Source organism: Nomascus leucogenys, chromosome 15 (assembly GCF_006542625.1).
Source record: "Nomascus leucogenys isolate Asia chromosome 15, Asia_NLE_v1, whole genome shotgun sequence".
NCBI lineage: Eukaryota > Metazoa > Chordata > Mammalia > Primates > Hylobatidae > Nomascus > Nomascus leucogenys.
Genome location: NC_044395.1, coordinates 91,909,164 through 91,932,615, shown reverse-complemented (window position 1 = coordinate 91,932,615; position 23,452 = coordinate 91,909,164). Strand labels below are relative to the sequence as shown.

The following is a 23,452-nucleotide window of genomic DNA, read 5'->3' as shown; positions in this document are numbered from 1 at the left end:
TTTCTGTCTTTTTCTAAATGTATTTCTTCTTCCTGCTTCTCTGAGTGTCTTATTCCATTCTGTGCTGCTGTAACAGAATATCTGAGACTGGGTAATTTATAATGAACAGAAATTTATTGGCTCACAATTCAGGAAACTGGGAAGTCCAAGATTGAGGGGCTGGTATCTGGCGAGGGTGTCCTTGCTGTGTTATCACATAGTGGAGGTGCCCAAGAGAGAGCAAGGGTCAACTCTCCGCCTCAATCTCATTTATAATTTGCATTAATCCATTCATGAGGGTGGAGCCCTCAGACCTAAACACCTCCCATTTGGCCTCACCTCTCAAACACTGTTGCACGGGGAATTAAATTTTCAACACATGCTTTTTGGGGGACACATTCAGACTGTAGCACTTAGGTATGTTTTTTCAGTGTAGCAATTGTTAAAGCAATAATTAAAATGCAGTTACAATAATCTATTGTAATACCCAGATGAGCCCTGTCCCGTAGAACCTCCTATGTTGATGGAAATGTTCTGTATCTACACTGTCCAGTACAATAGTCATTAAACACATATGATTATAGAGTACTTAAAATGTGACTGATATGACAGAGGAACTGAATTTTAATCTTATTTAATTTTAGTTTTTTTTTTTTTGAGATGGAGTCTTGCTCTGTCGCCCAGGCTGGAGTGCAGTGGCGCAATCTCGGCTCACTGCAAGCTCCGCCTCCCGGGTTCACGCCATTCTCCTGCCTCAGCCTCTCCGAGTAGCTGGGACTACAGGCGCCCGCCACCACGCCCGGCTAATTTTTTGTATTTTTAGTAGAGACGGGGTTTCACCGTGGTCTCGATCTCCTGACCTCGTGATTCGCCCGCCTCGGCCTCCCAAAGTGCTGGGATTACAAGCGTGAGCCACTGCGCCCGGCCAATTTTAGTTATTTTGAGTTATTTATTTAAACAGCTGCATGTGGCTAGTTTGTACTATATTAAATCACACAGCTGTAGATCAAGCTTTGGCAACCTTTTTCTATAAAAGACCAAATAGTAAATATTTTAGGCCTTGTGGTTGTCGTCTCTGTTACAACTTTTCAACTCGCTGTGAGAGCACAAAAGCAGTCACAGATAACGTGTAAATGAATAAGCATGACTTTGTCCCAGTAAAACTTTATTTGCTAAAACAGTGTCTGCTGAATTTGACTCATGGGCCCTAGTTTGGCAACCTCTGCTCTAGGTTGAAAAAAAAAAAGTGCCTACATCTTTATGTATTTTTATTTCATTTGCCCTGTGTTCTGAGTCCTTTCAACACCCTCTCTTTGGGCAGTGTGTGTGTGTGTGTGTGTGTGTGTGTGTGTGTGTGTGTGGAACAGATTTTTGGAGGGGAGAGAGGAGTGTCTTTTCCTGAAAGTTTAGGAAGATTATACTCCTTTGGATTGTTCCTCTTCAACTTTTTCTCCACCTTTTCTATTTTTTGTGAATGGGAGAAAGTGGTGGCAGACAGGCATATATTTTATGTTTAAACTCTGTTCTTTTAATTCTGTGTCTCTTGTTTTACAGAGACATGGAATTTTTTTTCCTCCCTGAATTACCTCTGATTTCTCCAGGGTTGCTTATTCAGACTAATTATTTTCATTATGGACCTTCTTTCTCGTGCTCGTGGTTTCCTTAAATGTTGGCTGTTTATTCATGTTGATAAATAAAGGACCAGTGGAATAATATAGTAACTGGATTGAGTTTTCTCTTTCTTTGTTTTCCCATCAAATCTTTAGCCTAAATGGAAAAAAAAAGACTGACCAATTTTCTTGTGGGTTGGTAGGACTTAATTTATTGGTGTGCTTTGCTTTAATGTGCATAATCAAGGAGCAAGTACACAGACCAGTCGTTCTCTAATAGCCAGATAAGGAGGCCCCTAACCTAGCTCTCCAACCTCCATACTTGGAAACCAAATTCTTAGGCAGATTATACTTTTTTTACTGACTTACTTACTTATTTATTTATTTATTTATTTATTTATTTATTTATTTAAGAAGTTAGCCTCCAGAACTGCTGATTTTAGCTCGGAACCCCTTTGGAGTCACAGGAAGAAGCGTCTCACCTTCCTGAAGCGTTCTCGTGTTTGTGCTTGGCTAGGGGTGGGCATACATTTTCTGGGACCAGATGGTAAATATTTTAGGTTTTGCAGGTAATATGACCTCTTAACTCTGCCATGGGAAAGTAGCCAGAAATAACATTAACAAATGAGTATGGCTGTGTTTTAATAACACTTTGTGGACACTGAAATTTGAATTTCATGTAGTTTTCACATGTTATAAAAAATATGCTGCTGCTTTATTCTTTCAGCCATTTAAAAAATGCAAAAGCGTGTGATGGGCTGGGAGATTTGCCCTGTGAACTATACTTTGCTAACAATGTCTGGACTGTCATTCGCTCCATTCTTTTCAACCTGTCACTATGATTTTATATGCCCGGTCTTCCAGAAATTCTTCAAAATCTCTAGTGTGCCTTTCACTCCTTTTCTCAGCGTTTATTTCTATTTATTTTTTAAAATGTACTGTCGTTTCAGTGTAGTGTTTTTTGTTTTGTTTTGTTTTTTGATACGGAGTCTCACTCTGTCGCCCAGGCTGGAGTACAATGACGTGATCTCAGCTCACTGCAAGCTCTGCTTCCTGGGTTCATGCCATTCTCCTGCCTCAGCCTCTTGAATAGCTGGGACTACAGGTGCCCGCCACCACGCCCAGCTAATTTTTTTGTATTTTTAGTAGAGACGGGGTTTCAGCATTTTAGCCAGGATGGTCTCTATCTCCTGACCTCGTGATCCACCCACCTTGGCCTCCCAAAGTACTGGGATTATGGTGTGAGCCACCTCGCCCAGCCCTCCTTGTGGTTTTTGAAGAGAGTAGCAGTAAATTTATCTGCAGTTTTGAACCAGAATCCCATTTAGGCATGATATTTGAATCAAAAGGCACATGGTAAAACTGAAATGTAAAGTATCTTCTTTAGTATCTTCTTCAGTATCTCCACTCCTCTATCCATGGATGTATTGGTGATTAATTGTATTAAGTAATGTTTTTGTTGAATGCCTATTATAGTCCCTATAATGTTGTGAATGCTTTATATATATTATTTAATCCTCACGCATTTTATAGATGAGTGTGTTCAGAAGTTAATGGAGTCACATAAAGGATAAGTAACTTGTTCTATCTAGGTCAGAAACCTTGTAAGTGGAAGATCTAGGATTCGCAATAGAGCTAGGCTGTCTGACTATAGAATTCATACTCTTATCCACTGTTTTCCACTTCAGTCCAAATACAGGCTTAGTTTCTTCCTCAAGGTAGCTTTTTATGTAGCCGATTTATGGATATTAGCATAAAACATGAAGCATATTTGCCCTGCTAAAATAGGTATATATTCAGAGTGATGAATATGGTGAGAAAAAGTGATGGGAAAGCAATTGAGATGGTAACTGAGACATAGGTAGCTGGGCGGTGAAAGATTTTGAGTTTCATAAGACTTGCTTTAATCCTGTCAAAAAAAAATTAGACCTCTTTGTTTCTCCAGGGCATAGAAATTTCAGTTTCAACCCAGATTAAAGAACTTTGTAACAGTGTTGTCCAGTGGTGAAACAGAATCCTTTGTAATTTAAAAATATTTCCTTCTTAAAATCTTTAGAATTTTAATTTTATAGTTCTGCTTCTTATATTTTTTATTCCCCAAAGTGAAAGGTTCAAAGAATAACGTTAAAGGTCATTTGGTATTACAGTTTTTCCATTAGTCAAAATTAAAAATTTGAAAATAATTTTATAGTCCATTTGGTATTCTACGGTTGAATTTTTTAAAAATATAAAGCAAATTGTGTTTTTTCTATTAACATTTCCTAAATCAACTCACATGAAAATTAATAGATTATCATCATATATGAGGATCATTTTTCTCTCACTGAGCATTAGAATATGTTCACTTTACTGCTTATCAGTAGCCCAGTTTTGATTCTCTAACTGAAGTATTTGTGTCTGCCCTCTGAACTGGCGCAAGGTTTTGAGCCCTTTAAAAAAATTTGTGTATGTGTGATAAAAATATACGTAACATAAAATTCACTACTTTCATCGTTTTTAAGTGAAGTCACTTTAAAAGCACTTACTATGTTGTGTAATCATTGCCACTGTTTCTAAAACTTTTTCATCATTCAAAAAGAAATATTGTACCCGGCCGGGTGGAGTGGCTCACGCCTGTAATCCCAACACTTTGACAGGCGGATCACGAGGTCAAGAGATCGAGACCATACTGGCCAACATGCTGAAACCCCGTCTCTACCAACAATAGAAAAATTAGCTGGGCGTGGCAGCATGCGCCTCTAGTCCCAGCTACTTGGGAGGCTGAGGCAGGAGAATTGCTTGAACCTGGGAGGCGGAGATTGCGGTGAGCTGAGATTGCGCCACTGCACTCCAGCCTGGCGACAGAGCGAGACTCCCATCTCAAAAAAAAAAAAAAAAAAAGAAAAGAAATATTGTACCCAAGAAGCAGTAACTTGTTATTCTCTCGTTTCAACCCCTAATAACCTGTATTCTACTCTCAGTGAATTTGCCAACTCATTATAAGCACCTTATATAAGTGGAATCATACAATATTCTTGTTAATATTTGCATAATATTTTTCACAGCATAATGTTTTTCAAAGTTCGTGTATTTTGTATCATATATTAAAACTTCATTTTTTTATGGCTGAATAATCTATTGCAGATGCTCTTTGACTTATGATGGAGTTATGTCCTGATAAACCCAATTTAAGTCGAAAATACCATAAGTTGAAAATATATTTAATACCCTGATAAACCCATTATAAGGTTAAAAATCGTAAGTGAAACTATTGCTAAGTCAGGGACCATCTGTGTGTATATATATAATATATAATACATATATATAACATATGCAATCTTATATAAGATTATCATAATATATGATATAAGATTATCATATATAAATCATATATAATAGGTGATATATATGATATCATACATAATAGATGATATATATTATATCATTGTATATAATATATAAGATTGTATTACATAATATATGATATAAGATCATATATGATATCAGATATATATAAGATTATCATATATTATACTCTTAGATATATAAAATATAGATTATATAATGTATAATATATATTATATATAGGATTATCTATTATATGATTATCATATATCAGATTACATATGTAAATTATAACATATATAAGATAACATATTTATAATATACACACACACATATATCACAGTTGGTTTATCCATTCATCTGTTGATAGACTCTTAGCTTGTTTCTACCTTTGGCTATTGTAAATAGTGCTACAGTGGACATTGGCATAGAAGTATCTGTTTGAATCTCTGTTTTCATTTCCTTTGGGTATATACCATACAATGGAATTGCTGGATTATATGAAAATTCTATGATTAATTTTTTAAGGTACCACCGAACTGTTTTCCACATTGGCTGTACCATTTTGCATTCCCACCAGGAGTGCAGAAGGGTTACAATTTCACCACATCCTTACCAACATTTGTTATTTTCTCTTTTTTTGATAATAGTCATCCTAATGCATATGATGTTACCTTATTGTGGTTTTGATGTGCGTTTCCCTAATGACTAGGGATGTTTAACATCTTTTCATGTGCTTATTGGCCATTTGTATACCTTGTCTGGAGAGATGTCTTTTGAAAACCTTTGCCGGTTTTGAATTGAGTAATGGCTTTGTTTTGTTTTTTTTTTTTTACGGGTTTTTGAGTTATAGGAGTTCTTTATATATTCTGGACCTTGACCCTTACTTAGATGTATGATATTCAAATACTTTCTCCTTGTGATAGTATTTTGTGTTGCTCAGAAGTTTTTAATTTGAGGAAGTCTAGTTTATATATTTTTATTTCTTTTGTGGCCTTTGTTTTTGTTGCCATATCCAATGAATCATGGCCAATCAAGAGTTGTGTAGTTTTAGCTCTTCTATGTAGGTTTTTGATCTATTTTGAGTTAATTTTATATGGTGTAAGACAAAAGTCCAACTTCATTCCTTTTTATGTTGATATCTAGTTTTCTCAATACTATGTGTTGAAAAGACTGCCTTTTCCCCATTGAATGGTCTTGGCACCCTTGTCAAAAATCATTTGACCATTTATGTCAACACTATTTCTGTGCTCTTTATTCCATTGGTCTATAGACCTGTCATTATGCTAGTACCATGTTTTTGCTTACTATAACTTTGTACTAAATTTTGGCTCAGGGCTTAAAATAATAATATCAACATTTGAAATCAGTGTGTGTAAGTCCTTTCGCCATGATTGTAAGTTTCCTGAGGCCTTCCCAGCCCTGCAGAACTGTGAGTCAACTAAACCTCTTTTCTTTATAAATTATCCAGTCTGAGGCAGTTCTTTGTGCATGCCTAAGACTAGCATGAGAATGGACTAATACAGTAAATTAGTGCTGAGGGAGTGGGGCGCTGCTATAAGGATACCTGAAAATGTGGAGGAGGGTACTTTGGAACAGGGTAACAGGCAGAGGTTGGAACAGTTTGGAGGGCTCAGAAGAAGACAGGAAAATGTAGGAAAGTTTGGAACTTCCTAGAGACTTGGAGGGCTCAGAAGAAGACAGGAAAATGTAGGAAAGTTTGGAACTTCCTAGAGACTTGGAAGGCTCAGAAGACACGAAGATGTGGGAAAGTTTGGAACTTCTTGGAGACTTGTTGAATGGCTTTGACCAAAATGCTGATAGTGATATGGACAATGAAGTCCAGGATGAGGTGGTCTCAGATGGAGATGAGCAACTTATTAGGAACTGGAGCAAAGGTAACTCTGCTATGCTTTAGCAAAGAGACTGGTGGCATTTTGCCACTGCCCTGGAGATCTGTGGAACTTTGAACTTGAAAGAAATGATTTAGGGTATCTGGTGGAAGAAATTTCTAAGCGGTGAAGTGTTCAAGAGGAAACAGAGCATAAAAGTTTGGAAAATTTGGGCCAGGTGCAGTGGCTTACACCTGTAATCCCAGCACTTTGGGAGGCCAAGGTGGGTGAATCATGAGGTCAGGAGATTGAGACCATCCTGGCTAACACAGTGAAACCCTGTTTCTACTAAAAATACAAAAATTAGCCGGGCGTGGTGGCAGGCACCTGTAGTCGCAGCTACTTGGGAGGCTTAGGCAGGAGAATGGCGTAAGTAAATCTGGGAGGTGGAGCTTGCAGTGAGCCTAGATCGCACCACTGCTCTCCAGCCTGGGCAACAGAGTGAGACTACTTCTCAAAAAAAAAAAAAAAAAAGTTTGGAAAATTTGCAGCCTGACTGTGTGATAGAAAAGAAAAACCCATTTTCTGGAGAGAAATTCAAGACAGCTACAGAAATTTGCATGAGTAACAGGGAGCCGAGTGTTAATCACCAAGACAATGGGGAAAATGCCTCTAGGACATGTCAGAGACCTTCACAGCAGCCCTTTCATCACAGGCCTCTAGAAGGAAAAAATGGTTTCCTGGGCAGGGCCCAGGGTTGCCTCTGTTCTGTGCAGTCTTGGGGCATGGTGTCCTGCATCCCAGCTGTGTCAGCTCCAGCCATGGCTTAAAGGGTCAAAGGTATGGCTTGGGCCATTGCTTCAGAGGGTGCAAGCCCCAAGCCTTGGTGACTTCCATGTGGTGTTGGGCCTGTGGGTGCACATAAGTTAGTAACTGAAGTGTGGGAACCTCCTCCTAGATTTCAGAGGAGATATGGAAAAGCCTGGATGACTAGGCAGAAGTCTGCTGCAGGGGTGGAGCACTCATGGAGAACCTCTGCTGGAGCAACAAGGAAGGGAAATGTGGAGTTGAAGCCCCCACACAGAGTCCCCACTGGGGCACAGCCTGGTGGAGCTGTGAGAAGAGGGCCATGGTCCTCCAGACCCTAGAATGGTAGATCCACTGACAGCTTGCACCGTGCACCTGGAAAAGCTGCAGGCACTCAAAGCCAGCCCATGAAAGCAGCCAGGAGGGGAGCTGTACCCCGCAAAGCCGTAGAGGCGGAGTTGCCCAAGGCTGTGGGTGCCCACCTCTTGCATCAGTGTGACCTGGATATGAGACATGGAGTCAAAGGAGATCATTTTGGAACATTAAGGTTTAAAGACTTCTCTATTGGATTTTGGACTTGTATGGGGCCCATAGCCCCTTTGTTTTGGCCAATTTCTACCATTTGGAATGGGTGTAGTTACCCAATGCTTATACCCTTGTATCTAGGAAGTAACTAACTTACTTTTGATTTTGTAGGCTCACAGGTGGAAGGGACTTTCCTTGTCTCAGATGAGACTTTGGACTTGGACTTTTGGGTTAATTCTGGAATGAGCTAAGATTTTAGGGAACTGTTGGAAAGGCATGATTGTGTTTTGAAATGTGAGGACATGAAATTTGGGCGGGGCTGGGGTGGAATGATATGGTTTGATTACGCCCCCACCCAAATGTCATCTTGAATTACAGTTTCCATAATCCCCACATAGCGTGCACGGGAACTGGTAGGAGGTAACTGAATCATGGCGGGGGGGGTTACCCCCATACTCTTCTTGTGATAGTGAGTGAGTTCTCCTGAGATCTGATGGTTTCATAAGGGGCTTTCCCCTCTTTGCTTGGCACTTCTCCTTCCCGCCACCATGTGAAGAAGGATATGTTTGCTTCTCCTTCCACTGTGACTGTAAGTTTCCTGAGGCCTCCCCAGCCCTGCAGAACTGTGAGTCAATTAAACCTCTGTTCTTTATAAATTACCCAGTCTTGGGCAGTTCTTTATAGCAGCATGAAAATGGAGTAATACAATTATTTTGGCTTTTCAGGGTCCCTTAACATTTGTTATAGAAAAACTACAGGCATGCATCATCTTATTTGTGCTTCCCTGTATCGAGCTTTGAAGAACTGCATTTTTTACAATTTGAAGATTTGTGACAACCCTGCAATTAGCAAGTCTGTTGGTGCCATTTTTCCAATAGTACATGCTCACTTTATGTCTCTGTGTCACATTTTGGTAATTCTTGCAATATTTCAAACTTTCTCATCATTATTATATCTGTGATGGTTATCTGTGATCAGGTTCTTTGATGTGGCTATTGTAATTGTTTTGAGGTACCAGGAACTGTGCCCATATAAGAATGTTAACTCAATCAGTAAATGTATGTGTGCTAACTGTTCTGTCAACCAGCTATCCCCCCGTCTCTCCTTCGCTGGCCTCCCTATTCACTCCCTATACACTTCATTGTGTCACTGAGACATAACAGTATTGAAATTAGGAAAATTAACCATACAGTGGTCTTTAAAGTGGTCTTTAAGTGTTCAAGTGAAAGAAAGCATGGCATATTTGTCATTTTAAATCAAAAGCTAGAAATGATTAAGCTTACCAAGGAAGGCTTGTTGAAAGCTGAGACAGGCCAAGAGGTAGGCCTCTTGCCAAACAGTTAAGCTATGAATGCATTGGGAAAAGTTCATAAACTCATGAATGACAAGAAAGAGAAACGACCTTATTGCTGATATGGAGAAAGTTTTAGTTGTCTGGATAGATCAAACCAGCCACAATGTTCTTTCAAGTCAAAGCCTAATCCAGAGTAAGATGCTGTTTCTTCAATTCTGTGAAGGCTGAGAGAGGTGAGGAAGCTGCAGAACATTTGAAAGATAGCAGAGGTTGTATTAATGAGGTTTAAGGAGAGAAGCCGTAACGTAAAAGTGTATGGCGAGCTGCAGCAAGTTACCTATATCTAGCAAAGATAGTTGATATAGGTGGGTACATGAAGTAACAAATTTTCAATGTAGATTAAACAGCCTTCTGTTGGAAGAAGATGCTATCTAGGACTTTTCATAGCTGGAGAGAAGTCAATGCCTGGCTTTGAAGCTTCTCAGGACAGGCTCACTCTCCTAAGGGGATAATGGCAACTGGTGTCTTTAAGTTGAAGCCAGTGCTCATTTACCATTATGAAAATCCCAAGGCCCTTAAGAATGATACTAAATCTACTCTGCCTGTTCTTTATAGACAGAACAACAAAGCCTGGGTGACAGCGCATGTGTTTATAGCATGGTTTACTGAATATTTTAAAATGTGTGGGTCTCCCATGTATGTCTAGAGTATCTCCGCCATTACAAGAGAATTCTTCAAAGATCATTCCTGGATAACCTCATCTCTATTTCTAGCTTCTGCTGAAAAGATTGATTGGACCCATTAGTCACATACCTAGTCACTTCAGAAAAGGTTTTTCAGCCACATCCTTGGCCCTTCTCCAGAGCATGCTTTAGCATCTTTTACAATTCAGATAGGTTAAGAAATCTCCAAATCATAGGTTTTTCTTTGCTTAACAATTTCTTCCTCGATTTATCTCTTTTGTTTCACATTTTACTGTAAGCAGCCTAGAGAAAACAGTCTACGCCATTAACACTTTTGCTTGGAAATCTCCTTAGCTACATATTCAAGTTAATTGCTTACCAAGTTCTACTTTTCGCCACATAGTAGAACCCATTTCAGCCAAGTTTTCTGCCACTTTACAACAAGGACTGCTTTTTCTTTACTTTCCAATACCATATTCTTCATTTCCTTCTTGAGAGTTCATCAGAAACCTTTTTAATGTTCCTATTTCTGTCAACATTCTCTTCATGATAATGTATGTATTCTTTAAGGTGATAGCTTTCTTTACCTCTTCTCTTCCTTCTGAGCCCTCAGCAGAGTTCTCTTAAGATTTCTTTTTCTACCAAAAATTTCTTCAAGGCAACCTAGGCTTTTTCCGTTTTTCTATTTTTAGGTATCTATCACAGCAACACTCCAGTTTTTGGTATGAAAATCTATGTTAGTTCTCTAAAATTACCATAACAAATGAACAAAAACTTGGTGACTTACACAGAGTTTAATTTTCTAACAATTTTGGAGGTCAAAAATACAAAGTCAAATTGTCAGCAGGGCTATATTTATTATGAAAACTCTAGGGGGGCATCCTTCTTTGCTTCTGCACCTTATGGTGGCATGTTATTCCTTGCCCTGAGGCAGTGTAACTCCAGGCTGACTTCATTTTCACATTGTTCTTTTCTCTGTGTCTTCCTATGTCCTTTTCTGTCTCTAATGAGGACATTCTCGTTGGATTTAGGACCCTTTGTAATCTAGTATGATCTCACATTGGTCCTTACCTTAATTACATCTGCAAAGACCCTTTTTCCAAATAAGGTCATGTTCTGAGGTTCCAGTTGAACATAAATTTGGGTAGGGGAGGCAGGAAGGGGGACCATTTCTCAACTCACTATAGTCTCTTTTTAGGTAATTATATTATAAATGGTGTTGTATAATCTATGTACAAATTTTAAAAAATTTCAAGCCTTGTGAATAATTATTTTGGCATTATGTTACAACGTACTAATACCTTTAATGTTTATATTAGAGAATGCTGAACAGGAAAATCATTTTTCTTCTCAGACTTTATAATATATATATAGAAGTAGGGGGTTATTTAATGTACTGCTTTTTTTTTTTTAGATGGAGTCTCGCTTTGTCGCCAGGCTGGAGTGCACTGCAACCTCCGCCTCATGCGTTCAAGTGATTCTCCTCCTACCTCAGCTTCCCAAGTAGCTGGGATTACAGGCGCGTGCCACCATGCCCGGCTAATTTTTGTATTCTTAGTAGAGACGCGTTTTCACCATGTTGGCCAGGATGGTCTCGACCTCTTGACCTTGTGATCCACCCTCCTCGGCCTCCTAAAGTGCTGGGATTACAGGCATGAACCTTTGCTTTTTAATGTGGATAGTGCACATTACATGCATACACATATGTGAATAAATAGCTCTAAAGTTCTGTTGATTTAGAGAAGTTGGTTACTCAATATTTATTCACATCAATATAGTAAGATCCTAAATTACCTCTTTAATTAGAATAGTGGTTGTCTCTAGTTTTTTGGAATGATTAGAGATTAGATGTGAGATTAGATTTCCTTGAAATTTTTGCGTGTTTCAAGATCGAATTTAAAAACATTTAGCAAGTTCTTAAATAACTCAGAGGAAAAATTTTTATGAATAACAAATATAATTTAAGTATATTTAGTTGTGTCTTACAATTATGTGAGATTGTTAAGATTTTTAAGATCAAGCATGGTGCTTGTAAGTGGATGAAATCATATATTTAAACAGACTATTGTTACAGGAGAAAACTCATTTTTAAAGGTACTGGGATAAAAGAAGAAAAAAAGCGGTAGCGTCATAAAGAGAGAAGATTGAATTAAAAATTTGAATTGATACAGAAATGCATTACCAAAGAGGAGGAAGATAGACTGGCAGAAATGAAGAATTATCAGAAAAGTGAAATGTGTAAAAGCAAAGGCAAGAGATAAGATAAGAAGACTAAGGAGAGCAAAAGGTGATAAGTAATGCAACTAATGGTTTACTGCTAAAGGGTAGAAGATTAATATATCAGAGTTTCTTTCAGCTTCAGTCAAATTGATGGTAATTATTAGAATGAAACCATATTCTTTATATCATTCGCCCAAGTTAAACTGCTTGTGTCATTTTGTCAGAAAATAGGAATCATTTTACATATTAATTAAATTTCAAGTAAATGTTATATTATGTATTAATAACATTGATATGTGATATTGTATATTATATAGATATATGCAATTATGTATATTTAAAAGTGAATATGCATATATTGTTTTAAAGGCAAAAGTTTTTTTGTGGCAGACACTGAAAAGTCACACGCAAACTCACACAAAGCAAACTTTAACATTTCAAATAAAAATAAAACTTTTTGGCCGGGTGTGGTGGCTCACGCCTGTAATCCCAGCACTTTGGGAGGCCGAGGCAGGCGGATCACAAGGTCAGGAAATCAAGAGCATCCTGGCTAACACGGTGAAACCCCGACTCTACTAAAAATACAAAAAAATTAGCTGGGCATGGTGGCGGACACCTGTAGTCCCAGCTACTTGGGAGGCTGAGGCAGGAGAATGGCTTGAACCTGGGAGGCGGAGCTTGCAGTGAGCTGAGATTGTGCCACTGCACTCCAGCCTGGGTGACAGAGCAAGACTCTGTCTCAAAAATAAATAAATAAATACATAAATAAATAGATAAATAAAAATAAAAAAATAAAAAATAACACTTATTTTCTTAATCATAAGAACTAAGATAGAATTATTATAATTGACTATGAGGCAGATTTTGACATCCAAGTCAGTGGATGTATTGTTTTGCCTTCGTCGTATTATAACTGGTCACAAGGTTTTTTTTTTTTACAGTATCACACCTTCGTTATATTCAGAACATATCTAATTTAGTCTCATATGACTAGTATTGTATTCTGCTTTTCTACTGCTTTTTTATTCTTAAAATTAACCTCAGGTATTCATGCTGACCTGTAGAAGTTAATGTTTGTATCCTTTCTATATCTCAGTCTAGAAGAGTTTAATGAACTGTTGATGGTTGCCCTGTCAACTCATTTAACTCTTGGACCATAATAGTTCTTTCTAGTTGATCTCATATAATCTATTAGCTATTACTTTCTTCTTTGACCTGAATTCTCTGATGGATAAAGGACTTTAATATTCTCTGTTTTTTTAAGTCATTTTTTCCAAAGCGTCATAAAATTCCTGAATTCAAGATCTCATGGACCCATTAAGAGGAAGATGCACCTTTACAACTGTCATTCAGTCATATATATACTACTAATTCAACTCAATATGGTTGAAAATAGCTTTCAACTAATACAATTTTGATTTCCTGCTTTAGGATTCCTGAAATCATGGATCACCCACCTATGCTTTGAGACATGCTTTATTTTTTTTTTTTTTGGAAGCCCTGCAACTTCCCTAAAAATTGAATGAATTATAGAACAGACCTATGGTAAGTGGGCTTTTTCCTCCTTTTTCTTCTGTCGGTTTCATGTTCACCTTAACTCTTATGACTGTTGTAATGCTGCTCCCTGCTGGACACAGTGTAATTTTGTAAAGTTGGCACTTAATAGATGGGCAAATAACTGGTTAGTTGGACCCACTAAGGAGGGGAATCTTTGGCTGCATTCACAAAAACCAATAGTATGCAACAAAAGCAACTATTATAAAGGTGCTGTATCATTGCCATCATGTTGATACCTGGAGCCTGATGAAAGTACTGATAGTCTTGTTTCAAAATTTCATTGTCTGCTTCCCGTTGAGCGGCATCTAAAAGTTGAAATAACTGTACACACTGAAGGATGCTTCTAGGTGGTGAACCTTTGAGGATTTTGTAAATTGTGTGGGGTTTTTTTGTAATGTAAGTTAGTTTACTGTTAAGTGTTCTGTAATAATTTCCATTCCCTGTACTTTTGTTTTTCCAAAGAAAATATATAAACCTGCCCCAGTATAATTTACGTTAGACATTGTATATCTATGCTGTAATCCAGCTATCATGTTCTCTAGTATTCATAGTGTGGATTTCATCTGTAGTGTCTGTGACTTGCCTATCATGGACCTTCATGTTGTATGCATAGACAAGTGCTCCTAAAATTATTTTAAAATGTGTGAAAGTTAGAAGTGTGTTTCTTCCTACCTTAGGGCTAAGCTATTGTATTTTTTGAAATGCAGCATGCCTCAAATTATTACCTGAATATCATTTGGAATTAATGAGCATGCATTTTCTTGAAAAGAAGAATGACAGACAGAAACAACATGGAGCTGCTAAGCCAAGATCTGGCAGGATAACTGATCTTATATTATTTAAAGGCCTGGTATTATTTTGTAGCTATTAAGTAAGCCTCTGAAATCTACTTTTAATTAGGATTGTGGAGAATTAGGCATAGTAACTTGTTTCTTCATTATTAAAATATTGCATTAAAAATTAGAAATGTAGATCAAGGAAATTGTTGACAGCAGAAAGGAATCCTTCCTTTTTATAAAAATATATTAGTATTATTTTAGAAAGTATATAATTATAACTTGTTGTAAAATGTGATACAGGAACATAAATATATAATACAATGAATAATTATAAATTAAATATTTAGCATACATCTTTGTAACCATAGAGTATTACTGGCATCCCAGAAACTCTTGATATACTTTCTTTTCTTTAGAGGTAACCAGTATCATGACTTTAATGGTAATTATTTATACAATTTTTAATATAACTTTGTCACTTTATGTGTATTCCTAAGCAGTATGTTTACTTTTTTTTGCCTCTTTTTAATCTTTATGAATCGTGTATTCTTTCTTCCTTTACTCAGTATTATGTTTTGAAGAGTTATCCATGTAGTTATGTGTAGTTTTATTTCATTCATTTTTGTTGTTATGTATTATCTCTTTGAATTAAATGTGCCAGAATTTATTCATCCATTCTGCTGTTGGTAGATCATTGAGTTGTTTCTAGTATTTGATGACATTGCTGAGAATGTGTTTTAAAAAATATCCTGGTTACATATCATGTGTACATTTGTTTATATCCTGACAGTAACAATATTAAATGTTGGGGAAGTTTCTAAAATGATTATCATTTCTTTTATTGTAGGCCTTACATATATAGTAAAGTGACATATAGTTTGAGATAGTTTAAATATAGAGTACATATAGATAGATCTAGTTATAGTATTGATGTAGATACAGGACCTAATGCAGTAACTCTTTGTTTCACTTTGTTAGCACACTTATTCTATTTAGTAACATGTCATGCCTTCTATAACTCCTTCACTTTACTGATGAAGAAACTAAGGACTAGAGAGACTGAGTCCCTTGAACAAGGCCATTTAGCAAATTGGAGCTAGAAACCAGACTAACCTATCTACTTTGGCAGTTACAACTTAAAGTAAAATGAAATCAGGACTTTTCTTGAGTGTTGCAGTCATTTAAGTGAAAATATGCCTAAATAGCTTGCAGAAAAAATCAGATATTCTTTTGGCTATTAACTAAGAACTGGCTTAGCATAGAAAGTTGCATGTCTATCGCAAGGAAAGGTCATTACAAGAAAAAAAATTTGCACATCTAAAGCCCCCATAATGTTATTGCACTTTATCACAGTTCATATTCTAAAGGGCAACCACTGTATATTCTGATTTTAACTGAGACGTTTTACTTTGAGTACTTCATCAGAAAAACGTACGTCTTTGTTCTCTTAAATGGAATACACTTTTAAGTTTTTTTATAATGGCTCTGAGTTGTTACTGTGAACATCAGTCATTTTACAGAATTAAAGTGATTTCCTCAGAATTGTATGCTGTGTTGGACTGTTTTCTTCTAAATTATCCTAGCCTGATAAGCTTTTTTGTCCTTAGAGCTACTGTGATGTGTTTTCTCATTTGTTTTGTTTTCTTTTACATTTGTTAGGTAATTCTTGCTTTTTGTTGTCAGTGCCTTCTGTTTGACTCATATTTAAAATCAACGCATTTGCCTAACATTATGTATTACTTAGGTGAGAGCTTAAGTATGGTTCTTTCACATCTGCTGACTGTAAGAGCAGAGAATGTGTGCTAGCATTTTAAAATTCATTTTGGCATCAGCAACTAGTCTAGCCACTTTGTTTTTACAGGGTATTGAGATAACCTCAGACTGATTTCTGTCTGACCGACTGATTTCCGTCTAATATATATGCAACATAGGTTGTGTATCCTTATTTGGGGAATAAATATGATCATTTACATGTTTTCCAGCTAAACAGTTGTAGGCTTATTGAAACTGATTTACTTAAGTATGACTTCAAATAGGAAGTCCAGTGGACTTGGTGTTTGTTTTCTAATTATTAAATATTTGATAGGATAGACATTGAAATAAAAATAATACATTAGAGATACTACCTGTTAAAAATGGCAGTTATAAAGGTTAAATCACTTTTGAAATTATGGCTTTAAAAAAATATAGAAGTAACACAGATTTGACTTCATGAAAACATTTAAGTGGTTTAGGAAAACATTCATTTAGAAGTGAAATGCATTTGACTTCGTATCCATTTATAAACTATTGAATGTGAATTTTTTAAAAAACTGGAATAGGGAATATATTTGTTTTTGGAGCACAGGAGATATTAGAAAGACAAACAGTTGCTATCCCAGCACATTTAGGCATTAATATGCTGATTTACTGAGTTTATATGAGGTTTGTTTTTTAATTTGAAAATTTATTTGCTTTTAACCTTACTAAGTCAACAAATTTTACATTTGCATCTGGGAAAAAAAAAAACCAAGAGCTTTATGTAGTTTATTGCGGTGAGCACATTGTTGGAAATTGCCTTATAAACAAAGTATTTTAGAGGCCCGGAGAGAGGAATAGCTTTTTTTCAGGATAAATCGGAGATGCATTATGTTGTGGAAGTGCAAAATGATGCAACTCCTGTGGAATGCAAATTGGCAATTTCTAGAAAAAGACCAATGCATTTACCTCATCTCAGTACCAATTTTGGGAATTTATTACAGAAATTCTTGTGTGTACTTAAAAATAACATATGTATAGGAGTTTTCATTGTAGCTTTGTGTGTGGTAGCAAAAGATTGGAAATTCCTTAGCGTCTATTGGCAACGTGTTCGTTAAATGAACTATGACATAACTATACAATGAAATACTCTACAGCTGTTAAAAAAAGTGGGTTTTTTTCTATATGAAAATTTGGAAAGTTTTTCACATACCATTGTTATTTGGAAAAAGCAGAATTCAAAACAACGTACAGTAAGGTACTTTTTGTGTAAATTGGGAGGGGAATAAAACCATATATTCATATTTGCTTATATTTACATAACAAAATCTGGAAGTTTATGCAAAATCTGAATCTTTGTGGGGATGAAGAAGAAAACAGGGAAGATGGGACTTTTACTATATATATCTTTTAGATTAGTTTTAACTTTTGAATATGTTAATATGTTAGTAGTTGAAAATAGTTTTATTTGTAAATCAAATGAGAGTGAAAGAAAGGGGCAAGCCTGCTATATTTACTGTAAAATTAGCTATTTTTATTCTATTTTCCCTAGAGCCTGGCAGATAGTAAGCAGTGAATAAATAAATATTTGTTATACAAATTAAACATAAACTATAATAATCTTTGGATGATCTTTCCTAGCTTATCTCTTAAAGCATCTTTTCAATATAAGAAAAAAAGTATTAGCCGGGCACGGTGGCTCACGCTTGCAATCCCAGCACTTTGGGAGGCTGAGGTGGGCAGATCACGAGGTCAGGAGATCGAGACCACGGTGAAACCCCGTCTCTACTAAAAATACAAAAAATTAGCCGGGTGTGGTGGTGGGTGCCTGTAGTCCCAGCTACTCAGAGAGGCTGAGGCAGAAGAATGGCATGAACCCGGGAGGCAGAGCTTGCCGTGAGCCGAGATCGCGCCACTGCACTCCAGCCTGGGTGACAGAGCGAGACTCCATCTCAAAAAAAAAAAAAAAAAAAAAAAAGTATTATAAATCATATATTGATTCTAGTATGGAAACAAGGGAAATATTTAATTGGGAGATATGAGATGTATATTTTATTATCAGATTATCATGAAGCTTTATTTAATGTGTATAGTATTGTTATTAAAGAGTAAATTATATTTTAATTTCATTGAAAAATTAAAATGAAAGTTTTCAAGGAATGCTATTAAATTAAGTAATACACATTCATGATTAACAAACTAATGCTTATGAAATTTGGGAGGAAGAGCAAAAACGGCAAGCATATATTCTGTATACTGTATTCTGTACCACTTTAGTTTCCCACATATAAAGGCAAATCTTCAGTCCTGAGACTATTTTAAAAGCTGTGTTATAATAGCAATATCAGTTACTTCCAACACGAAGACTGGATATCTCTGAATACATGATTGGGATCAGGGGAAGATAATAGGGTGAATGTTAGAAATGTCTTCCATTTATAAGCATCCAGGAAGTTAACTATGTAGTTGAAAATTTGGTTGTTCAAATAGATACGGTAAGAACCCTCAGTTTTCACCCTTAGATTATATACATGTCAGTTCCTAAATTTCTTATGACAAGGATTTTGACTATCTTTGTACATCTGTGTGTTTTTATGTAAAAGTGCCTTCTTTAAAGAAAGCTACACATGCAGAAAAGTGCACACATTGTAAGTGGATAGCCTAATGAATTTTTTGTAAACCAAATATACCCATATAACCAGCACCCAGATAAAGTAAAAGAACATTGTCAGCACTCCAGAAGACACCTTCATGCACCCTTCCAGTCACCATGTCCCCTCCCCCAACAAGGATAATCACTGCCTTGAATTTTAATAGGAAAGATTCATTTTTCTTGTTTTTGTATTATATATAGGAAACTATACAGTATAATTTTTGGTGTCTGATTTCCTTTGTTCAACATTGTGTCTTAAGATTTATCTACATAGTTGTAGTTTGTTTTTATTGCTGCATGTAGTTGTGAATATGTAACTATTATTTATCCATTTTACTGTTAGTGGATGTTTGCGTGGTTTCTGTATAATGCTATTATGAACATTCTAATATGTATTTCTTGAGTTATGTATCTACACATTTCTTTTGGTGATATATCTAGGAGCAAAATTACTGGTCAGCAACATATATATGTTCAGCTTTAAGCAACAATGGTGAACAGTTTTCTAAAATGTTTGTATCAGGCTATATTTATAGTATGCGAGAGAGTTCTAGTTGCTCCACGTGTTTCCAACACTCGTTTTTTTCCACCCATCTTTTTCATTTTTCCAATTCTGGTGGGTACAAAGTAGTATACCGTAACGATTTTACTTTATATTTCCCCAATTAATGAAGTCAAGTACTTTTTCATATATATATTGGCTGTTTGGTTATTTTCTTCTGTGAAGTTCTGGTTCACTTCTTTGGCCCACTTTTCTGTTAGCCTATCTGTCATTTCCTTTGATTTGTGGGAGTTCTTTATATATTCAAAATATGAGTTCTTCATTGATGATAGGTATTTCAACTATTTCTTCTTCTATGAGGTTTGTCTTTTTACTCTCCTAATAGTGCTTTTAATGAACAGAAGTTTATGTCTTTAAAGTAGTCTAGTTCATCATTGATGTTTAGTGCTTTTTAATTCTTGTTTAAGAAATATTTATCTACTTCAAGAATGTTTTATCTTCTTAGTTTTTCTTTAAAAGCATTTTTGCTTTACCTTTAGATTTAAAATTTCAGTCTGTATTTACATATTATGGAGTTTTGCAGTGCTTTTGGACTCAGTTTGTATCTGGAGACAGAAAAAATGAGGTGGACTTAGGCCGATGACCATAATTATGTACTGTCTATAAAATACTCCCTTAAGAAAACAGTGTGTTGATTCATGTTCACCTTATATGCAGTTTTAATGTACTACTTCAGTTGTTTGTTTGCCTTTAAGGAGAGTCTACTAGAGTATTAAGGGAGGAATTTTGGGGTGAAGAGTTAAATGTTATGATTTTTAATATTTTAAGCAATAGTATTCGTAAGTAAGTTTATTCATGAAATACATAATTTTGTATTCACAGACACAATCCCTGTTACTTCATTTGGGCATCATCTTTAAAGCTTAGGATTTTAAATATACCGTTTTTTTTTAAATTGAGGGAAAAATTAGGTTTTAACTTTTGTCACCAAATCAAAATAAAATGCTAGCTATTTGAAAATTATTTTTATAAACTTCTTTTAAATTTTAAGTAAGATTTCTTGTGCAAGTTATGAACATTTATGAGGTCTTCAATTATTCTTTTTATTGTTCAAAAATGCATTCACTATATGTTCTGATTATGGGCTATGATGTTGTAGAAAAGTGTTTTTGCATGCCCTGATATTTTAGTTTTTATCTTGTCCATAATGTATATTATTAACTTCACGATTATTATATTACGTAATTTTATATTTATATTTCCTAATGAAAGTAATTGCCTATTTAAACGTGTTTTTTTGTCTCCCATTACAGTGCTGAAATTAAAGAAAGGTGATTGTAATAACTCTTCACTAAGCATTTAGATATTTTTCACTTGCCAATTGCATTTTTTAGTTTAAAGCATCAAATTAAGTATTATTTTATCCTGGCTTTTATTTTAATTCATGCATTTAAAAACTGAAATTCAGATAAGAGATAGTTTGAAAATAAATTCAGTATATTATTTATGAGTGGAGCAACACATTAGCATTGGGTTCACAATAGATCATATCGCTTTATTCCATCTTACAAGCTTAGCAGCACAAACAGAATAATCAACATATTATTTGGCTGTCATCTGCTGAACAGAAACCAGAGATCACAAGGAGGTTTTCCCTAGCTGTGGTGATGGCCTTTTTGTTCCAAGCCCCCATCTGGGAGGGCCATGGTGTGTTATCATATGGAACGCGGGGTTTTCTGTAATCTGCTTAGCTGCACTGCAGTTTGAATCTTCATTCCATGTTTGTGTAATTTATAATTTTAATGAGACCATGGCTCTTGTGGGCTTTGAAATATATTAAAAGCTCTTTTGTGCATATGCTTTTGTTCTTGCTTAATAGGCTCAGTGTATTTAAAACTGATGAATTTTTATTCATGAATTTGGATGTCTGGAGATTAACTCAGACTGAATATCATTGCACTCATCTATTGATGGTTAGAAAGTTTTTTTGTTATTATTTTGCTTTTGTGTGTGTGTATGTGTAATGTCTATGTGATACTTGTAACCAGAAAAGGAATAAACCTACATAATTGTAAAAGGCTAAAAATAAGTAGCATGACTAGGTCATAAAAAATTGATTTAAATTTTATTCATCTTATTTATTGATACTCATATTTCAATTTCATCTTTAGCCTCAGTATTACAGATAGATATTATAAAGGAATTATTATGAAAAAGCAACTTTTAAAATGAGTTAGTACCTTAAGAACATGTTTATATTAAAATCATATTCCAATGTGTGACAAAGATAAACTTTGTGTTTTAGTTGTATAACATCAGTTGTCTAGTCATTCTAAATGAATAATTACATTTCCTGAATTAAATTTTTTCAGTTTTACTTATTTCTATAAACCCTTTTTATTAAAGGATTTTTAAAATAATTTCATTGATGATACGATCAAAAGACTAATAGAAAAGCAGCCTACTAATAATTTATAATGTTGATCTTTTTATTTTGTGAATATTCTGAAGTGTACTAAATGCCTCAGATCTCTGTAGTTATTACTTAAATGTACTTTAAAAATTTGAGTGTAACCAATTATAATAACACCATAGAAAAAAGTTTATCCCTTTCTAGATCCAAACATGTTTTTTGAAGTTGCTATCTTTTGAGCTCAATGAGGAAGTAACACAGACCTCACTAGTCTTTTATGAAATTGCTCCAGACAATTTTTTTAAAAACCTATATTTACTGGACTAAAGCATTTTGTAACTACATCACATCATTCTTTTTTTATACATTGATGGTCAGCAGTTTGGCAGGTCTTCTCTTCTTCCACCACCATCCTTAAACTGAAAATATGAAGTAGAAGCTAAAATGACAGGATATTATACTTTCTTTACTAAGCTTATCTACCAGATTTGACACTGGAATGTTTGTTCTTCCATAATTAACCCTCTGCATTTTTATTAGTTGCACCATTTCATTTGGCTTAGGAACATAGGAAAATATAAGACCTGCTAAAGTGGTACTGTCCATTAGAAACATAATATGGATCATAATCAACTATAACCAAAATATTTTCAATACGTAATCAATATAAACATTAACAAAATACTTTCCCTCTTTTGTATTAAGTCTTTGAAGTCCAGTGTGTGTTTAATACTTATAGTACATGTCAATTTGGACTAGTCATCTTTTAAGTGGCCTCATAAGGCTAGTGGCCACCTTATTGAACAGTATAGTTCTAAAGTATTACACAGTTTTAACAAAACATCATAACAAAAATATGTACTTTTTACATTTCTCATTTTTCTAGTAATAATCCTAGTCAAGGTAACCAAAGAATATTCATGTACTATGTAGTTGAAATTACATAGTTTTGTATAGCACTGATACCATTGGCTTATATCTTTCTGTGTGATACATAAAATCTAATTGTGTCACCTGACTTCTGAGTACTTATCAGACATTGTACAGATATGTTTAAAGAGATTGTAATGATGAGGCGATAATGACTAATGTAATAAATGTGGAGTGTTCCTCAAAAATTGTAGGCAAATCAAACTTGTCAAGCCATATTGCAAGTATACTTAGGAGCTTAGTTTTACAAGAATTCCATGGCAAATCTTAGTACTTTTTTTTTTTTTTATGTAAAACTTACAACATCTTGACATCCTCAGATTTATTCTGGACAGATGTTTGTGTAAATGTATATGAATCTGTCTTTTCATATAAATTTGCTTAGATAAGCTGGTATAGCTGTATATGTCATGGGTGGAAGAAGCTGATTATAAAATATCATTTTCCTAATTTCTCTAGAATTCTATACATTTAAAATGTTCTGTACATATTTAAATGTGAGGAGAGATTTCTTCACTGATAACTTTTAAAAACATATAGTTAAGAATTATAAAACCTTGAATTATAATTGATTTGAATTGATTAAAATATTTTAAAGCATAGTTAT

The 23,452-nt window shown here is 35.2% G+C and overlaps 1 protein-coding gene across 6 annotated transcripts in view; it reads left to right on the top strand.

Moving 5' to 3' along the window:
• IMMP1L (inner mitochondrial membrane peptidase subunit 1) overlaps window positions 1-23,452 on the top strand; it is a 98,837-nt gene that overhangs the window by 7,930 nt on the left and 67,455 nt on the right. For 5 of the 6 annotated variants that reach the window (XR_004033572.1, XR_004033571.1, XM_030828770.1 and 2 more), the window contains exon 2: window positions 13,706-13,819. The exons of the other annotated variant lie outside the window; for it this stretch is intronic. The gene's annotated coding sequence lies outside the window, so the exon portion shown is untranslated. The remainder of the gene's footprint in view (window positions 1-13,705; window positions 13,820-23,452) is intronic. 6 annotated transcript variants of the gene reach the window in all.